Consider the following 21,490-nt stretch of genomic DNA (forward strand, 5'->3'; position numbering starts at 1 on the left):
TCCAGTTCCTGCTTGCCTTGCTCAGGCAAGGATTAATTCTGTTGCTCCTTGCATGTCAAAATCACCTGCAAGAGGGATTCCCAAGCCACATTAAGCGGTACGGTCTGAGACAAATAAGTACTAGATCTACGTTATACACAGCCCACCACAAGGTCACAAGCTGCCAGTCCCTGCAGACACTGGTACCTAGGCAAGAAGACTTAGCAGTGCACTGCTGTGTAGCTAATAAACATATGAGACTGAGTTTCCAAAGAAAGCACAGCACAGCTGTTTACAACAACTTTATCCCAAATCAAGCACGATCTCCATGCCTGAAGTCCTATGTTTCTTCGGATCTTTTTATCGCTCTTGCAGCTCACTATAGTAGTAACAGATCCAGGATACAGTAAGTGGCCAGGGACTGGTTTTCTGCATTCTCTTTCCTAGTTTTATCTGTCATATAATCAAGGGAGTTCATTCTCAGGACAAGATTTGGTCACAGAGAACAATGCCCACCTGGAAAGCCTGAGAATCACCTTAGTATGGGGTGAGCAGTAAGGCCCTTCAGCGGATCTCTACCCAAAATGTTCTGGGAGGCCGACTCATCCACAGGTCAGATAGCTGAAAAACCCCTTGAATATTGTGTACCCTGCCGTTGGCAGAAAAGCAGGTGTGTTGGTGGTGTACTGCAGGAAAAGAATGTCTCAGAGCTCCTCTATTTTCCATTAACTCCCTGTAAATAGTGTCTTAAAACCGGTCACTACAGTTTTCTTCTTTGCTGTTCTTAGAAGCCTCAATTTATCTCTCTGTATTCAGGCACAATACAAGCAAAAGTAAACTATGATATACATAATTGTCATAAAAAAATAAGTATAGCTATCACTCTCCTTTACTGTACAAAAAAAAGTGTCACAGATAAAAAATAGGTCTAGCAGCATGTCTGTGTTATCAGACTACCTTAAAAATGTGAAAGATCAAGTTTCTCATAAGGCTGACTGAAGGTGTTTGTAAAACTCAATGTTATACATACTGATTTTAGAAAATATTGTTCTGCAAGCCTATGTATCTAATCAAGCCTTTCCAAAGGCATCTCCTTTCATTCAGGGCTTTTCATATCTAGCCCATATAAAGAATATATATTCCTTTAAGTGGCACTGATTTCTAAGTGATACATTTCTAACTGATTTATGTTTTAAACAGTGTATATAAAACTTGACAGGAAGCTCTAAATTGATGACTATTCCTACCTTGCTCTTGCACTGTTTTTAAAAGAAAAGAACAACCCTAAAAGGACACTATTTGTTTGAATTTTTAAAACGAAGAGTCCCAATCTTAAGAGATTGCAAGGACTGAAGAATGCCATTCATGTGGTGATAAAGCTTTTCTTTAAAGTAAACAAAATTACTGGGAAATGTATGCTGAAATAAAAAAAGTTAACAGATAGGCTGCTCTCAGTGGCCAACACTGTCTCTGAAATCAGTGTGTTCCATTGTTAACAATCCAATAATATCAGTAACTATGACAATTATTTTGAGAATAGACGAAGGGAAGTCAGTTTAGCCATCACTGCTGTGAAAGGCAACTTGGATGTTCAAAGGTGAATTAACATACTTACATATTAACATAACAGGGAAAAAAAAACCCAAACAAACTTGAATTAAGAAAATAATTATTTTTTCTTTTTTAAGGGAAATACTTCCTCAAAATTTTCTACAACATATTTTTTTTTCAGCATTAGGGACACCTGCAGCCAGAGACAAGTAGTCAAAGTACCTTGCAATGACTCAGACACAGTAACTTTTCTTCTCCAAGCTAATTAAAGGGTTATTCCTCTGTGCCTGAAGATATCTAATCATGCAAGAAGTATTCCCCCATCATTAGAGATTACTCTCTGGAATTAATTTTGCAGTATGATGCAGACTGAATTTAGTACCTGACTTTTTAATTATAATAGTTAGATGCAAATCTTCCTAATTTTCAACATAAACCTTAAAAAAACAAAACAAAACGTGATGAAAGGAAGAGGCTAACGTGGTTATAGATATGGTCCTAAAATCAAATACTTAGACACAAACGCTCAAGGATCCCTGAAGGTCCAGATAATGTTTGAGGCATATCTATAACTCACTGAAAAATTACAGGTATGAATTTGAATATAAATGTATAGATCTAAACAGCAGTTCTGTTTATTGCCTCACAACAGATCAGTTCTTCCAGTAGAGTAAGTGAATAATGAAATCTAATTACGGCTACAGAAGTGAATAATTACCCTACTGCTCTCAACAAACTTAGCTGTTACCCATCATAAGAAGTTCCTGGCTCATGTGAACACTTGCAGAAGTCATTTCAGACTATTCCGATTCCCACTACCTAAGTTAAAACTAAACTAGCTGCAAGAACGGAGGTCATTAATAGACAAGCCAAAAAGAGAGGAAGTGGGGAGGATCACTGGAGAAACGTACACTAGCCAAAGGACTGAGATATACACTCATGTTCTGAACTCCATTCTTCTGTGTACATAACAACATAAAACGTAACATATAAAAAATGAATAATGAAGAAAACTGCTGAAAAATGGTGGAGAAAGCAGAGTTGTTTTCAAGGTTAGTTGAGACTTATGGTGTGATTTTTAGTTATATCTTTTACCTTAATTGTGCTAACATAATATATTTCCTCCTGGTTCTGGCTTCAGGTTTAGCCTAGCAAGATTTTGAAAGCTTTTTGTGATTAAGTCAATTTCAAGCCAAAGTTGCTTCTGGATGGGATAGAGTGTGCCCCAGAGCAAATGCAGACAGGGGTAAAAACAGTACCCATCGCCTGGTGAAATGTGTTTTTTTTTTTCACTTTAATGTGGCAAATATTATCCTTTTCTAACCCAGTACGTAAGGCAGATGCACACACAACAAGGTAATGCCATGGAGGAGCTGGACATGTGCATTCCGAAGAATGCTATATTTTTGTGCTAAGCTATTAAAGAATTATGCTTTGTGCTGGAAAACAAAGACCAAATCACAAAGAGAAAACATTTCCTTTGTGTTGCATGCCATTTGCACTCACTGTATTATACATTAGCCAGCAGTCAAACAAGTTAGCTGATAAAACTCTTGTAAGTCATCATCTCATATTCTCAGCTGCCAGGATTCCTTCTAAGAGGCTCAATAACAAGTCCTCTGTTTAATGTCATGATGTTCTTCTCCTTAGGTTCCGCTTTCCTTTGCAAAACAATGAAACAATTCGCATTACCATACTGTGTCTGAAATAAAGATTTATGAATGCAAGGAATACTATGTTGCAATATACTTCACTGTTTTGTTGTCTGTGTGATTATTCTGAAGCTAATAGCAGAATCTTATTCTAATCAGCGCAGCAGGCTTCTTAAAAATGACTGAGATGTCACTCTCTTTTGTTATTTATAACTGGAAGTAAACTGAGCAATTTTGTTTTCACAAAAAAGACAGGCATAATCCAAACGATTAAATGCTAGAAGTCCATACATATCTTACATTGCTAACCAAGCAGACTATGTAACAGTCATGCCTGAGATAAGATGTGTATATCATTTCAGGAGCCTTATCGTGGTTTTTGGTTTTGAAACAGGAGCAATTGTAAAGGGCCAAAAATCTTTCAAGAGATCTTTTAATTTCCTTTTCATTCTTCATAATAAACAGAATAAATGTGTCATCTTTTAATATGCTGATTTGGACAAAATGCTTTAAAACACAACGTTGGCTGTTATCAATATGAAGATAGCAGCATATCCTTTATCAGTTTCAAAGTTCTTTACACACATCTTTCCAAACATTGATTTCTGGAATTATTGGCTATTCCAGGACAAAAAAAAAATCACAACACATTGCAGTCAATACTTAGGTTGCAGAGCACATTCCACTCTGAAAGTTTCTGTTTTCTTGTTTGTTGTTTTGAAGAAGGTCTAAGAGAGGCTGTTATCTTCTCTATACCTTTGAGAACAGAAAGGGACAAGGCTGCAGGAGATGAAATAGAGATTTTTCTCTAGAGTTCCATAACTCAGCTGTGAAGAACGAACCATCTTCTGGTGTTTTTTGAGCTGATGGCTTATTTTCATTGCTGCTATTCTAAATAAATCCAAAAAGGATCATTCTTACCTGATCTTTTACTGCTTGCCCTCAGCAAAACTGCATTTTATGGAGCATGAAGGACCTTCCAGTGAAAACAGGGAAAGACAGAATCTCCTATTACCCCAACCTCTGTTCTGGTAGATGGCCTCAGAGGGCCTTCCCCATCAGAAAAGTGTTTTCTCTCCTGATGCTTTCCAGAACACGAGGAAAGAGACCAAGCAAGACTCCAGGGCCGAATTCGTTTCCCATTTCTTATTTTCAGAAACGAGATGGTGACCACCAGGCTGTTACCAAGCATTTCTCTAACTCAGGCATCACAGCTGCTCCTGCAGTAGCAACACTCCCGTACTGAAGAATGTCCCTATGAAACACAAATACAGCACAAAAGAGTTCAATGCTGAAGCTCTGACAATGACTGTAACGCTCCTTTTTACTTGGCACTACAACTGAACAAATGCAAAATACTTTGTACACGAGGTATTTTAGTGCAGCTGCATTGCCTCAGCCATCAATGGAGAGGACTCGTCACAAAATGTCTTATCTGTTGCGCGCTTCAGGGCACTTGTGGACGTCTATCAGCAGTTGTTGCCAGCAGGGCAGCAACAGTAAAGAATTTATGGAAATAATGTGTTAACTAAATGGTAGTAAAAGAACAACTGAAAGAAAACTGATTTGGCAACTTTTGACAGAAATTGTAGAGGTCAGAGCAGCCTGTGCTTCAATTACCATCAACAACATAGTGAAATATATTAACAACTTGTTCCAGTAAAGGGGACACCAACAATAGAAGTAAATGCTCAAAAAAAAGTGTTGTCACTTTCAATTTTATTCGAATAAACTCTTTATCAGATGGGCAAAACCAGGGAGGCCAATACAGACTTCTGTATTAAGAAATTCTTGGAATAAATTAATTTAAGCTATTCACATACACGTGACTGGAAACTGACTTTTGCAACTATGTCCAGAAAGCTTGGAAAATACAGCAGCTATCTTGTTACCTTATGTTTCTATTTATAGTCCATCTAAGTTCAAACCAGCTGTAGGTCTAAATTCCTTTTGAATTTTTCACAAGTCTGTTCTCTCAACAGATCACCAGACCACAAAATCTTGCAGCCTGCCGTACAATGAAAAGTCAAGTGGAAAATCAGGCAAGGAAGATGCAAGGAGGGACCAGGCTGCAATGCTCTACTTCAAGATGGAGAGAAACCCTCATGGTCTGCTTTTATGCTGATACAAAGAAAGGGAACAACAAGGTACAGTTAGAACGGCGCGGGGGGGAGTGGGGTCTTAGAGGGACAACAAGGAAACAAAGATGAGACAGGCAGACTAATGCAACAACAAAACCATAGGGTGCAGAAGTCATCATATAACAAACATCAGGGTTTAAATAAACTCTGGAGTTATACTTCATCAAAAGGTGTTTCCTACAGGTCACAGGTAAGAAACAGAGACCATATTAGGGGGAATGTCACCCACCCATGCCACGAACAATCCTGGTTACACAGCCAAATGTAGCTTTGGGGGTAACTGCAATGGGAAAACACTAAAGCTTTCACACCGCCAGTTGCACGGACCCTTACCTTCCCACACTTGGGACCTGGATTAGGGTCTTCTTTCTACTTCTTTCGCCAACAGAATATCACTTTAGCTACATTCAACATTAGCGGATCCCACCATATAAACAATCTCTTTCTCAGAAACACTTTTCCTTTTGTTTGAAACACCTAAACATTCACATTGTTAGCAAAATCGTGGTACCTGAAGTAGGTTATGTTTAATTCTGTCTCTTAGGCTGAACATCTTGCTATATAAAAGTTAGAATACACATCCTTCCTCAAAAAGGGGGTTGGTACTCCTTCACAGAAGGTGAAGGATCAGTGTGAAGAATAACTGCAGTTCAAAATACTGGTCAAGAGAAGATCAAGGCAACTCTGTTGTGGAAGAGCAAGAAAATTTAAAAAGAAAAAAGAAAACCCAGATAAGAACAGCTTACTTTAAGACACTAGAGGGAAACACATGCATCTGTTCAAAAAAATCTCATCTTGAAACAGGAATTAATGCAATATGAAAATTATTTAGTGAAACTGTATTTTAGTAAAAGTCATTAAAATAGTAATTTCAGTGATAATCAGCAATAGATATGAAAAGTTTCCATATAATAAGTTAAAAATAATAGTCCATATAAGATATTTGAACCTTTGTCACAGATACTTTTGTGGACTAGGTTTTGATCTAACCTAGATTAAAATCCAAGAGGTACATTTAAGAATGAAAGTATTTAATCGGTTTAATCATCTGTACTGGTTTAGAATAAGGAATAATTGGGACAGGCAGGAGTTCTGTAAAACAGGATCCAGATTATACAGAAGATCCATATTCAGGCAGACAGATTATTTTGACTGCTTTAGGAGTAATTCATCCCAGCCTTGTGACAACAATTTTAGTACCAACCCATTGCTCCTAATGCACACAAAAAAACGGCCACCTGCTTAAATCTAGTATACTCCTATACACATAATTCCAAAACAGCAAGTAAAAAAAGTTGTATTTAAACAATGAAAATGAACTAAAATTACTAATACCCTTATTTTGCACTTTTACTAAATACAAAAAGACATTGACAAGTGTTCTAGATGCATTTAGCAATGGCTATTAAAACAGCAAAGTTGATTCTGAGTGTATAAACACACTTACAAAAGCACAAATAAGGCTAAAATGTCAACCCCGAGAAGCACCGTCAAAAAAAGGCTGCTTGTACAACCTTATTTTGGGTATGTTTTCTATGATTTAATGTGTGACTGCATAGGGTCTCTTCCTCGAGAATTTTACAGGTTGGACAAAATCAACCTAATATATTTGCTCCTTTAGAGTGTGATTCTAGATTTTGTTCACTGCACAACACTGAGAAACCGCCACGCTAAAGTAGATACTCCGTCGTGAGCTGTTCTGTAATGCTCACCACGAGGAGGGCAGCGCAGAGTCTGAGTCACAGGCATTGGCTGATCTTCCCAACACGTGGGGAGCTGCTTTCCCCACTAGACAGCCTAAAAGAAGAGCATAGAGGACAATAAGAAAAGCACAGAAAGAGCAGTAAAGATTTTCCTGGTTTCAACAGTCAATTAGAAGTGTCCCAGTTTTCAAAGTAACTAGCTCTGTAGCATGCCGAATTTACTTGCATTTCTGAGTTTCTACAACTCAAGAACAATAGAATACAGAAGCAAAAATAACCGAGCAGTGCCGGTTAGGCCAGCTGCCCGCCTTCAGTAAATGGGGCTGCAGCACAGAAGGAGGGAGAGAATCCATTTTTCCAGTGCAGTGTTCAGGAACATTGACAGACATGCTTTCCTAGACCTGCTTCATGCACAACACATTTTGCAGTTTCTAGATAGAAGAGGCAACAGTCCTGTGGAACTACATGGTCTGAATTTGGTCTCTGTACCAGAGCACCACGTACTACTGACTGACATACGTAATTTGAGAGAAAACACGAGATTTATCTTTACAATAACAGACTACTTATTAAGCAACCTGTTACAACTTCTGAAGGCTCCACTCTACCTCAAAGAATTATTGCAGAACATATTCTCGGTTACAACATGTGATTTGTACCATTGGCACTGGAGAACAGCTAGGTAGATGATCAAACCTCTCCTTCGCAGAGGCTGCACCAAGCGCTTATAAAAATACTCAGCATAACAGCATTGCACATTTCTAAGATCAGCTGTCATATAAGTGATATTTCCAAGCTGTTCATTTCATGAAGTTTCACTGCATTTCATAAAAATATTTACCCTTATATATATATATATATATATATATGCACCAATTTTATGTATCACACTATACACCAAAATGCAAAGTGCACCAGTTCAAAGCACATCTGAAGAGAGGCCTAGCAGTAAACTAAATTCCAATCCAGGACATGCACCAGGAGCACTGAGGTTCATCAAAACACTGGAGCCAGATCTGCGAGCAGCCGTGGCATCCCTTCTAGTAAGGCTAGAAAAAAACTGCTGTACTGAGCCTATGAGCACTTACTCTCTGAACTGCTTGCAGTGACAGGCAAGTCCCCACAGACTGAAGAATGAAGTCTGCAAAAGCATCTGAAGTGTCAGATGTAAATATTCTTGAAGTATATTTGAATGCTTATTGTGCAAGAGGAAAGTTGAAAACCTTTTGACAACAGGAGTTTACGAAAGCATGTCTTGTCTTGATATATTTCAAATATCTGATAAAAAATAGTGAGATTATTAAAGCTTACTGAAAACCCTAACTTTGGCTGTTATTTCCTGATTCTGAATTTCACAAACAGATGACTAGCTAGCCTAGAAATGTCTTGTTAGTGCTACGGAGCGCTCTGCTCTCAGCTAATAACACGCAGTGTAAAAACACACAAATATTGTAAAAAGGAAAAAAGTTAACCTCTGAGTCAAGTCATCAAAGGCTCAATCTAACATATTTTTGCAGTAACTTCAAACATCAAATGAAAGTGCCTCTTCGATTGCAGGCCAATTGCTTTCACACTGGATTCCTTAAATCCATTATTTATCAGTGGAGAGGCAAAGGATCAGTCCAGGGGGGAAGAGGAAGATACTCCTGAATGACCACAAGGGCCCAATGTTTAAGATTAACAGTGACTTTTGGCTGGACAAAATAGTTCACAGAAAAATTAATCTGAATTTACCACTGAATGAAAATAAATAAATCAATCTATATGATGAAATTATATGACTGATAAAATAAAAGCTGAGCAGAACAGCTTCTGCTGTTTCTGTATCTTGCACACCAGTTAAAAATGGTGTTCTACATTCTTATTATTAAAAATGTTAAATCATAACTTAAATGCCATGAACTTATTATTACTTTACACACATATAGCAAGACATGCCAGCTGCGTAAGTGATTTAACAATTTAATGCCTTCTTTCTGCAAACTGCTTGCACGTGAGTAATTTTTAAATGCGTTTTTAATCATGAGCTCTTCTACTTGTCTTTGCATAGTTGATTTTGCCTGGTTTCAGGTAGAGCTAGAGGACTGCTGAGAGCTGGAGGACTAACACCTGAGGTCAATACGACCTCTTGTCCTGCCAATGTACTTGAAATTAAATCTTTTTCAAGTGCACAGGAGGTGAAAAGTAGTACACAGAATTAGGGAGGGAGAAATACAAAACAAAGGCAGGACGGGCTTAATTTCTTAAATCTGACAGAATGAAGGCCAAGAGGATATATTGTTACTCTCTACATACTACTACACACCATGTGAAGGGCAAGCATTAAGCTAAGCAAAATGAAACTCGTTGGCAGAAGCATACGTGTGTATAAAAGAGCTGTAGGTAGTTTGAAGCAGTATGTTCAGAACAGCCTCGCTGTAGGAAACACAGGAACAAAATGACCTACTCAATTTAAGACCATCTTGATTAATGTGCAGAAGGATTATCTGGCACAGCTAGCTGGAAGGGCAGCCGCCTGATGGCCTCTCCAGTCCAAGGGCCTTATGTTGGAACAGAATCTGTAGACGACACTGTGAAAACCCATTAAATGTTTGACTCGGCACATCTGGCCAACGTGCAGCAGTACCAACACATGCAAAATGCAATACGCCAAATGTTCTCCGACAGTGCTGGCAGCACTAGCATGGCCCTCCTGCCTCAAGGACCTGCACACTCGCTGTTCCTCTGTGCAGTGCCACACACCCACAGCAGCTTTTGGAAGCTGTCTCACCCAGTCACACCACCACTTGTAGCGCTTCCCTCAGCCAGTTATTTAAAACAGACCCAAGCAAGCATTGCCCAAGGGTGCAGAACCACTGCAGTGAGAGCATAATCCTCAAGAAATGTGAAAGTTCCACCTCTTCGTGCACACTGACATCACCCATATTTAAAGCATATTCAGGGTGATGGATGGAAAAAGGCTGAAGCTTTAGTCTGCTTGTATTGTAGCTGTTATGTTACTGGTTTTCTATCATTTAAACATACACTGGATTTTTTTACATCAAATTCTAGATATATTAAAAATAAGGAATTCCACCTACATATTAAAGACTTCTAAGCAGTCATAAGAGAAGCACCAGCTGCCAGTGACAAGCAAACCAATGCAATAAAAGCCTTTACATTCATGGTCAAACTACCAAACTGGGATATTCTTAGAACAGAGAGTTACCAAAAGTCAGAGAAAAGAGGATGCATCCCTCTCTGTTCCCTTGCACAACACCTTCACTCCACGATAAACCTGAAGAAATTTCTGAATTGTACTTACACAGGCTAGTAAATGCAAAGCATTTCATTATACAGAAAATACAGGGAGTTAGCCTTGAGAGTTTTCTCTACTACACAGCGGAGTTCAGATAACAAGACGCAAACACAGAGAAGGGTTATTGCTGTAAATCCAAAGAAAGCATTCACACTTACACTGGAACAGCCCCAGCAAACTGCATTTGGCTTGTCAGCCCTGAGGTTTGTTTCCTGATGGCAGCGTACTCAAGGAAAAATTTAGAAGGAAAAAAAAAAAAAGCGAATTTTTGCTAGATGAAATAGGCAGGTATTTACTGGCTCCAAGAAAACATAAAAGTATGTCAAAAAGAAGAAATCACAAAGAGCTAGAGGCTCACTTTTGTGGAATAATTACTAAATTGGCCAAAAATACAAAAGTACAGCATTGTTCACACATTAAGGAAAAGTATAAAATCAAGAGGCTTCTGAGGTAGAAAACAGCTGCGTCTGGCGTGCAATGCAACATCTGTGATTCTCTGTACAATGCTTAGATACAGGACGGAAGACAATTATTCTGTGGCCTTGTCTTATACAGATACAGGAATGGGATGGTACCATGAAACAGACGAGCTGCCAATTAGCTGCCTGCTTGCTGCTCTGAGCCAATACTGTGTCAAATTTTGATGAAATGCTTTCCCTTTGTGTGAACTTTGCTCATTATAACGTCATTACAATACCAAAACACACCTCCATCCCGAAGGCTACCCGCCTCCAAGGTGCGACTACTCCTTCTTATGTCTGTGCCCTGAATTTCTCGTAAACTATACCTTTAAATGCGAAGCAAGAGAATTTTACACCAGTCATAATAAAAGTATGTATGACTAAAGTCAGTCAAACTCCACCTTGAAGATAACAAATAGTATAAAAATAGCCCGAAAGAGGGGGGGGATATCAGGGAAGATACCATTGCAAAGAACTCTATCACTGACTTCTGGGATCAGTCGATGGGCTGAGCCTTTCTCCCCCTGCATAGGGATGCCTTTGGGTGAGACTTAGATTATACCGAGTGCTTTCTCAGGAAACTTAGAAATTTCTCTAGAGAACCTCTTTCCTACATTTATAGCCAGGCTGTACCATTTATAACTTTGCCACGCGTTTAGTATATGTAACAATACTTTCATTTGCGCGTGCTTTGCAGACAGTGTATTTATCACTGGCAATCCTAAGAACCTATATACCTCTTGTTTAAGTAAACTGAACTAAGTAGCTAGTCATTTCGGTTTCTCACTGAACACGACCAAAGACTCAAGAGTGGCCGTGGTAGTTCAGGAGCACGACTAGACTGAAGGTGCAGTCCACTATTACCGTATCCAAATCGTAATAGTTTAATACATATTAAACGCGATTGGACTGATAGTGCTGAATTTGGCATCACTCAGAATTTAAACCTAGCTGCACCTAGCCTCCCACCTCGGTGAGGAGTGTTAGAACGCAAGGGGGTTTATTTTCTGCCAAAACCACTTGGCCCCTTTTCACGCAACAACTTTCTACAAAGCCTAAGCCCAAAATCACTTCGTTGATAAAATGACTGTACTAGTATCAGCACAACAGTATTAATTTGTGTGATTACCAAGGAATGATTCAAAAGTCACACTTCATCATTACCCACCCAAGTACAACTAAATGCAGAATCTGGCCCAATTAACTTAGAATTGTAAAGACTGAATAAGGATGAATCTTAGAGACACTAATTAGGATCAAAGAGTAAAGCAGAAAACCAAACCTAACACTGCAGTATAAATATAAGGATGGAAACATAAACATGTCTATTAATACCTAAACAAAACAAAACGCACAAAAAATTTAGGCCAAGACCTTTTAAAAGAATTTGACCAGGTTATCGCTTCCATTTCAGAATTTTCCTTTTACAGCATCTCTGTTCCCCCCCCACACACACATTTTCAGTCCTTTCTTTTTTCTTTTTATACAACTGATTATTTTTATTCTATTAGATTTAGTAATCTATAAATTCCTTTCCCGCTCACTTGCTGTTGGGACTCTTCTAAAGCTCAGGCATCCATCAGAAACTGTTACAGGTACTCCTGCTTGCTGCAAAATCCAGCCATATGTAGACCATATTTTGGTGGAGATGAAGCTTAGTCAGGATTAGTGAGAACATAATGCCAGAAAACAGTACCTTGTATGCATACTAATTTACGTCATTGTAGCAGTACTAGCATGTTGGGGTTTTTTTATTGTGAAGATGCAGAGCAATCCTACCTTTTCCTATTTTTTATGGGACAGGAGGAAGATTATGGATATTTTCTTACTTTATTGGCTGATTTATTGTAAGTAAGAAGCTTCATAAGGGTACAGTTCAAGGAAAAAAGAAAATAAGTATTGACTCAGCTCCTGATTTACAATTATCGCAACCAATTTTAAGAAGCAGCACAGAGGGAGGTAGCATTTGTTCCCAGTCCTCTCAGGAAGTCATGTAAGCACAGAATCGACTAATTAACGGAACATCTATTTCCGTGCCAAAGCAGCAATAGCTTCCATTCATATACGTGTTGACAGAATTTCAGGAGCAGAAACACCATTAATATATAGCAAAAAGTGCTGTATATAGACCTTTAACACCTCCTCTGAATATTCAGCAGAGCAAAAGGAGGCAACAAGGCTTACTCAAGGTAGCTGCAACTCTCAAATCCATTTGCCATTTTCAAAGAGCAGGAGTATTATGAGTCCAGACAACGTCAGTGCTGCAGCAAAACATAACACAGTCAAATACAAAGCACACTACTTTGGGGTGTCTTGTTTTGGTTGGGTTTTTTTGTTGTTGTTGTTTTGGGGTTTTTGTTTTTTTTTTAATTTTATGATTGCTTCTAAAGAAGGAATCTAACTTCTATTTAGGGAAAATCGCTATAAGACCAAGTACTCTATGATCAGAATACAGTAAACAAAACGGAAGGTTAAAAACCACCACTATTGCATGCTGTTACAGCATCTAGAAAACAGTTGTTAATTGGTGCTTCTCCTTCAGGCTTTTCAGAGTCTGTAATATTGCACTGAAAATGTTTACTAAAAAGAAATGAAATATCTGGCAACAGCAACTGGCTGCTAGCCAAAATGCCAGGATGCTGTTCTGGGGAAACGTGCTGGCATGCCTTACAGGGTTTACTGCCTAGCAGGCCTTCTTTTCTGGGCAGTTCCTTGGCAGAAATGGTTGAACAACATCTTATTTACTTTTTGTTATCAACGGTTACCTCTTTCAGAGCAACTGTACTCCTCTAAATGGGACAATATTGTAATAACCATTTTCAATAGTTCTTGAAAATGCACGGGGATTCATGGACTGCTTGTAAAAAGTATGTGAAAAATGACTATGAAAAGCAAGTATACGGCCGCCCATGTACATGAACAGAAAATACAGAATTATGTGCCACTAGAAAATACTTCCACGTCCACAAAGCCAGTGATCATTAAGATCAAATTTCTGCATTTTATCATCTTAAATGCATTGAGTACCACTATATATATGATATATTGCTGCTGCCAGCTATTTAAATAACACCTTTATTGTTAAGTTAACAAATACAGTCCTTAAAATTCAGAACTTTTCTTCTTAACTCTGAACTGAAAAATTTCCTAGTACAACATAGCATAAGAAGAAAAAAAAAAAAGAGTTGGGACAAATAATGATGTAAAAAGTGTTTTCTTAGAACAGTCTGTCTGCATTAAGAAAAGAAACAGTACCAAGAATTATGATGTGAATAAGGGTTGCAGATTTTGTCATGTGAAAGGCTGGAGATAGTCAGGATGGAAGATAAACACTTCTACCACATATTCTACTTGGAGCTCTCCTCTTAGGTTTAATTCTGAAAATCAAAGCAACAAGTGGAAACAGACATCTCTGAGGTGCCCAAACCTAAACACACCTAGAATTAAAGTGTGTTTGTTGCATGTAAGAGCAGCTGTAGTGGACCATGCAGGAGTTTCATCTTGCTAAGGGGCGTGTCATTAGCCATAGTTAGAAATGGGCTAGGTAAGGAAAAAAAATAAGGATAGGGAGTAAGAGTGTGATTTTGCCATTATCCATCTTCTAAGCATCTGAGAAACTTAAAGCCTTAAAATTTCTGCTCCACAAAAAGGACTCTTTGCATGCAGTACTTCCTTGCTGCTTTTTAACCTATCTACAATCATACTCAATACCACCTTGAAGGTACTGAGGGAGTCTTAGATCTAGAAGTACTTAACTTCAGCTTCAACTTAACTCCAACTTCAGCGTTGGATTCCTCTTTCCTCAGTCTCTGCATCACCCCAAAAGTATTCCTCTATGCCCAGAAACAGAAATATAAGCTTTCCCCCAAAATAGCACTAGAATTTGAAGTTAAATTGTACAGGTGAACCTATATAATGTTAAGAATTAGCTTGATACTGATTGCTTACGCAATGGTGTGATTTCTCTTTCTCAAGAAAAGAAAACTTAAATTTTCAACTCTTAAAACCAATTTCCAGCCTTCACATGGCATAGCTTGGCAGGGGCAGCAGGCAGATGCAGAAATCTGGAATGCATTTTTCTACCAGATGTTTCTGGGTCTTTCCTGGTCTTATCAGCGACCTTGTGGGGCACATTAGTGCTCTCTGATTTGGCAATGTAGTGGTCAATGCGGGAGCCTAATGCAGAGGCAGTTTTATTCCCTGGAATTCTTGCTTCACATAATGAAATGCTTTTCTGTACAAGGATACTCTTGTGATTTTTTTCTAAATTTCCTCCAGCAGCAGCACCAGACGTAACAATTTTATAACTGTAGTTTAAAACTACAATAAAGTCCATTTTATATATACACACACAACTTCTAATGCAAGACATTTCACTTGACTAAACAATCAATGTAAAATAACTTTGAGTATTTTACAATAGTTTTAGGTTTTGGCGTTTGGGTTTTTTTTGAGGACAGTCATTAAAATCCATACTCTGAGCATCACCATGTCTCATTCATTAGCAAGTGATATTTCCAGCCTCCTGCAAACTTCTGCAGCACAAAAAGGTAAAAATTAAAGCACATTCCAAAAGTGTGAATTGAATGTTCTAGAATTAGAATATAGTTGTTGACCCCATGAGACTTCTCACCTTGTGATTGTGAATATACTAGAAGCAGATCACTGCTTACATGTTTTCCTTTCACAGATGTTCGTTTTACTCAAGAGGACTGTAAAACATACAGTCTTTATTTCCTGGTATTAAAAAAGCTAATTAAATAACCTCTGCGAGTTCTGATAATTTTTATTTCAAAACAAACAAAGTTTTCTCCAGGGCAGGCATAACACTGCTCAACAGTAGAGACAAAATTGAATTTTACTGCCCCAAGGATCTTAACAAAATAACTATTTTTTTCTTATGCCCAAAGAAACAGCGTGCAGTTCTGAGATGACAGTGGACCTCCAGGCTCCATAGTCTTCAAGAAGCTCAGGGTTAGAACCTCCCACACAGGCTCAGCCCAGACTTCTCCATGGCAAATACTCACGCCCTCTGTATTCAACTTTGCAGCCTCTGCTGCCTCCTCAGTCCCAAAGTCCTGCCTGTTTGAGGTTCAGCTGGTCAAAGCAACAGCTGGCCTAGCATTTTTCAGTAAATCTCCATTTCTTAAACACAACAGGCTGTTTCCCTTTCTTCAGAAGAGGCACCCTTAAGAAGTCATGGAAAACTACACTTAAATTAAGAAAGGTAATTTGCTGCAATGCCTCCAGAACAAAGTGTATTCCTGCAGCTTGGAAATGAAGAGAATTACATAAATTGCATGCTAAAGCACAACTGAGCCATAGTAACCTGAAACAAAATGATGAAGAAATGCTCACTTCAGCAGCTACCGAAAATGATATACTAAAGTACTTGGATAAGGAGGCAGTGGAGCAGAAAGTCATTCGATTCCATTGGTACTTTTTAAGCTGCAGTGAGGACAACTGCCATTAGACCCAGGCTACAATACATGTCATTCAGGGACATCGGAAAACATAAAATAGCTGTACTTTTATGGAAAGCAGTGTCAAATAAAGTCTCTCTTCTTTTAGCACAGAAGCGCCCATTTCATCTAGAATTTTCTGGGCTTTATGTCCTGAGATGTTCAGGGTGCCAGCAACATCTGGGTCACCTGACATTTACTGAGTGAAATAAAAGATGGTTTATGTATAATTAACACATTCAAACTTCCTAGTTTCTGGCATTCACATGAGATTAATTATGTATAATATTTAGAGTGCTCAAATTTAAATGCTGAGCAGCTTTTGATTCTCATACTTAAGAGCACTAATGAATCAGACTTTCATCCCGTTTGGCTTCTAAGCAGATAGGAATTATGTAAGAATTAAAATGACCCACAATACTAAATCACAGACAGCAACAGGTGGGAAAGATTTAAGTCATCACAGTGTACCTCACTCTAGAAAATAACAGCAGCTCTGGCAATAAAATTTGTTTTAAAGTTCAGCTATATGAAACTTTTCCCTCATTCATTACACGAGGATATTTTACTGAAGTGCTGTCAAGCAACACAGAAAACACGTATTTTCACACTGTGTATTTACGACCCTAAGGCCAGTATTTTACACCTATTGCATGTTTACACATTCAAAAGTAATACTCTAACTTAACTTTCCAGTTAAAATAACCTTGCAAACACTTCCAAGAAATCTACTTCTACAGTACTTTTATAAGTTAGCAAAAAGACAAAACAAACACATTGCACAGACTGTCATGATCTCCCCATTCTGGAAGGCATTAGATTCTCCTTACAGAGCACCTGCAGCTGCCAGGCACTACCCCAGGCATCACGTTTAGGAAGCCGAAACACAGTAATATTATACTGACATACTGCTGGGTGGTCCTGCTGCAAAATGTTTACCATCTACAGAGAAATCGGCAAGATATACAGATTTTATCAATTTCCAAGTCAACACTCGTCTCTTTTCTTTTTCCTACTTAGATTTGAAAGATCTTTTCTGAAAGATGGAAATAGATTGGGTCTCTGTGCAATCTCTCTCTACTATACCCTGTGCTCGGCTCTAGTACACCTTGGTAGTGACAAGCCAAGTGCCAGAAAAATAAACACTTAATCAAAAATACAACCAGAGGAGATGTCACGTGAAAATCTTAAAAGCAAACAAGTTTACAAAAATAAAATCCTTCTTTATTTTTATTCAAATAAGCATCTTAAAAATCTCAGTCTCATTGTACATTTCAAGCATATTCCTTCAACATCCTTCTATTACTTAACAGCCTACCCAATCCAAAAGCTATATAAATTCCATCCTGTTCTGTTACGCACGATGATTTCTTGAATCCTAACCTTGGAGAACTCAGTGTACAACTAAAAGGTTTGACTTCTCACCCACCAATTCACAGCACCGAGACATTTCTCACTTAGAAAATCTAAGTTCATCTTTGCACCGCCTCTGATAGTAGGCGACTATCAGTACAAAGAACCTACAGTATGATGTTTCATGCATTTGAACTGATTAAAAGCTATATGCTGCATTTCACTATAGTATGTTACCTAGGTTGCCTAGATACTTTTAATATTACTACAAAAATTAAGTGGACAGTATGTATTTATACTTACATTTATTAAACCAAACATGTCATTAATTCATAACAAAAGGTGAACCCTAGCAAAATAAGGACAGGAGAGAGGTAGAAATTAGTTTTAGAAGAAAAGATATACAGCGCTGGTTTTATTTTCACACCCTCTCCAGACAAGCCCCTTTACTATCACCACAGCTATTTACAGAATACTTCCTTCAATGGCTGTACCCTTTCCACAAGCTACTTTCCAGTAGAAGTAAAATTAAAATAAGATTAGCCCAGGTAAAAATACTTCTGAGTCTCTGAAGCAGTAACTTCTGCAAGGTACTTCAACACAGACAGTTCCCTTGCACGCACACTTCATGTTTTCATATGAAAATAAACCACTGAAAAGTAGGGTCCTTACGATAAAGCAATGGAAGTCTTAACCTGCTACTTACCCCAGGAATTATCTTTTTCAATTAGTAGGACATCTAAAGGTAACTTTTTGTTTGTGAAAAGCTAGAAGAAAGACAGGCAAGAAAAAGATTTGGAAACAAAAAAAGAAGAACTTGGTATACAGACATTTTTCTTTGTAAATCACATAAGTGCCCTACTCCAGTCTGGCCACGTTCCTTCCTGCCTTTAAGGTTTAAGGAAAGTACAGAGAAGAAAAGAGTAGGGAAGAAAAGCAATATGCAGTAGAACTAATGCAAGCTAATGAATAATTGTTCCCATCTTATTTGTATTGGTCCCTACAGTCATCTTTCAATTTAAATGACCAAAAAGTGCAATATGTAAAGGAGTATTTGAAACGTGGAAAAAAAAAAAAAGAAGTTATTCACAGAATTCTAATTTATAAATTTCATGCACAGTTAATCTAAGTTAGAAACTATTTTCAAAATGAAAGATTTTCTGTTTACAGTTGAGAGAAATGCCAGCATAAACATAAAAGAAAATCGAAAAATAAATTGAAAGATCTCCACTTAAACTTTGTCAACATTTGCACAGGCCTGCCTATCTGCACTATTTTATGTGAGTAAATCTATGCCCAGTGACAAAATTTATCATAACTATAGAATTCATGCTAAAAATGCATTTCCATCTTTTTAGCAAAATTTAACCGCCCAAATCTGATATCAAGCTGCTGACCCAACAATATTCACACAGCAGGATAAAGGAATGAATTTAATCCCAAAGTAGTTCTTCTGTTCCAATTATCTTTCCATTACAAAAACTGTGAAGCATATCACCCTACATAAAGGGATTCCGAATTTGAGTAGAAAATTCAATGCATAGAAAAAGTATTTTTGTTTCACTGCTACTGATACTTAGCTCAACTGCAACCCCCTCTTACTTCTAAACCTTCAAGTGGATTTTTTTTAAAATCCCTACTTGTGGATTATTTTTTTTTAAATAAACTTAAAAAACCCCAAACGTGTTCCTTTATGTTACCATCTCAGTCATATCTGCTTTAAGATAAACCACAGAACTACACAGTATAGCCCACCACACGTGTGAGTAACCCTTAGGTCTTCAAAGAACAAGGACTGAGCATCACCAACAAAGCGGAGTTTTCTGCGTTCCCTCTTCACCAGTTAGACGTGAGCACTACACGAATATTATGACTGAGGAGTTATTTTGGGCAGATAAGCCTGTGTGTAAACAACAGCAACACCAGCATCCTAATTGCTATGCAACACGCAATAAGTTCAATGACACGCCGTACAGAGCTGTAGTAACTAATTTCACTTACCTTACAGGAACTGGTAGCGCAAAGGCTATTTCCAATACCCAGAAAAGGGAAACGAATCAAAATGATTTTATTCCTCAGTCATTTCAGAACCCCAAGAAGTTTTTGTGTTGTACTGTGGTTAAAAGCATTCTTTGAATATTATTATAAATAAAACTTATCTTATTCCCACTAAAGGGTAAGCAGGAGTCATATTTTAATCCATCATAAATGTTCTCCCTCCAGAAAGGGATGTGTAAAAAGCTCGTGTAGTTATCCAAGGCTCTGTAATGCAACTCTTGTGAAAGAAACTTGGGAATTCAAGAGTCCCTGTTGACCATTTGCTCCTTCTCCATCACTGGCTGAGAACGACACGATACATTAATTTTCTGCTCCAGTGCCTGCTGCTCTTTGTCAGACCACGTTAGGCAATACAGGGACAGATCTTCAACTGTGATAAACACGTTATGTCAGTTTAGCCCAAACAAGAACCTAGATGCAGGTTCCCATGCTATCTTCAAAACTGCATTTTAAAATACTGAGGAAGGGTACATAATTTTTCTGTTACCTGCCGTTAAAATCCTGAATTGCTACAAACATTTTCTCTTAGTGGTATTTGAGGTCCTGGTCACCAACTGCACTGTGTTAGGTAGGACACTATCTCCAGGGGCTTGATATCAGTACAAGAGACACACAAATTACATACTCTGCAATCTTACTGCCCATTCCATGTTGTCCACTACATTTAGAGAATCACTTTGAATCTAGTACAAATATTTAGCAGGAAACTATTAGTTAGCAGACACATAACATCCACATGCCATGCACGCATAATGCCACCATTGTAACTAATGCACAGGCCAGAAGAAAACTTCTCTTGAACTAATCCTTTTCTTTGTGTCTTAATGGCCCAACCTCCTGATAAATACAGTTCAACTTGAATAGTTTGCTCAGGGCCTTGCTCAGTTAGGCTTGAAAATCTCTAGGGGTGGAGTTTCCTCAACTTGTCTGGGCCCTTTTTTCCAGTGTTTAGCCACTCTTATGGAAAATTCCAGTATCTAATTGGAATTTCTCATCTAACCTCTGCCTGTTCTCAGGTGGGAAGAGGCTTGACCATCTCCTGTATACCGCACCACCAGGTGGTTGAAGACCTTTTATTCCATGAGGCACAGAAGAGGCGCTCACCGTGCATTATACTTTACTAATTGCCACCAAAACCCTCACAAAACCCAATCCAAAATGCCAATGGAATACAATATAATGGTCTAAGTGCCCTTCATATTCCAGCTGTTTTTCCTGCTTTTCTTAGTCTTTTATTTTTTCTTTGAAGAGCACTGTTCCTGTCTGACATTGAAGAAGGCCTAAGAATCATTTCTTTAAAGTGACTACCACATTGACAAAAGAGGGGAAAAAATCAAATAAAATGCAAGAGGGATTACAAAAATCAATCGATAGTTAAATAATTCATTTACTGAAATGTCACAAAGTTTGCATCTTACAGCTTTATTCACCTGGGTACCACAGACTCTAAATATAGTATTACACCTCTTTAAAGGCTCTTGAGACACTTAGCTCCTGCATCTTAGAATGCAGCTTCATTTCCTTTCATATATTCCTCATTTTATATAGTTAAAAATATTTATAGATAAATAATACTGGTCTTCAAACGAAAAGCCCTAACTGATACTCAGTCCTGTCAGTAATCTATTTATATATAACGTAGATGACTGTCATAACCACAAAATAAGTAACACCTGCTCTGTACCAAAAGAGGAATGGTAAGGGACATTTTATAGGTTATCTGGAAGGTTAGTAAGTCTAAAGCCATTAACCATGAAAGGAACTGGGATGCTCATGGATATTACTTCAAGCCTCTGCTGCTCGAGTCCCAACCTTCTGCCTGCTTCTGGCAA

At 38.1% G+C, this 21,490-nt stretch overlaps 1 protein-coding gene across 21 annotated transcripts in view; it reads right to left on the reverse strand.

Annotated features, from left to right (window-relative positions):
* Positions 1-21,490, reverse strand: part of PCDH15 (protocadherin related 15) — a 799,343-nt gene that overhangs the window by 612,860 nt on the left and 164,993 nt on the right. The window contains exon 3 of one of the 21 annotated variants that reach the window (XM_074589883.1): positions 7,036-7,120. The exons of the other annotated variants lie outside the window; for them this stretch is intronic. The gene's annotated coding sequence lies outside the window, so the exon portion shown is untranslated. The remainder of the gene's footprint in view (positions 1-7,035; positions 7,121-21,490) is intronic. 21 annotated transcript variants of the gene reach the window in all.

The sequence above is a fragment of the Larus michahellis genome, chromosome 6 (genome assembly GCF_964199755.1).
Source record: "Larus michahellis chromosome 6, bLarMic1.1, whole genome shotgun sequence".
Classification (NCBI taxonomy): domain Eukaryota; kingdom Metazoa; phylum Chordata; class Aves; order Charadriiformes; family Laridae; genus Larus; species Larus michahellis.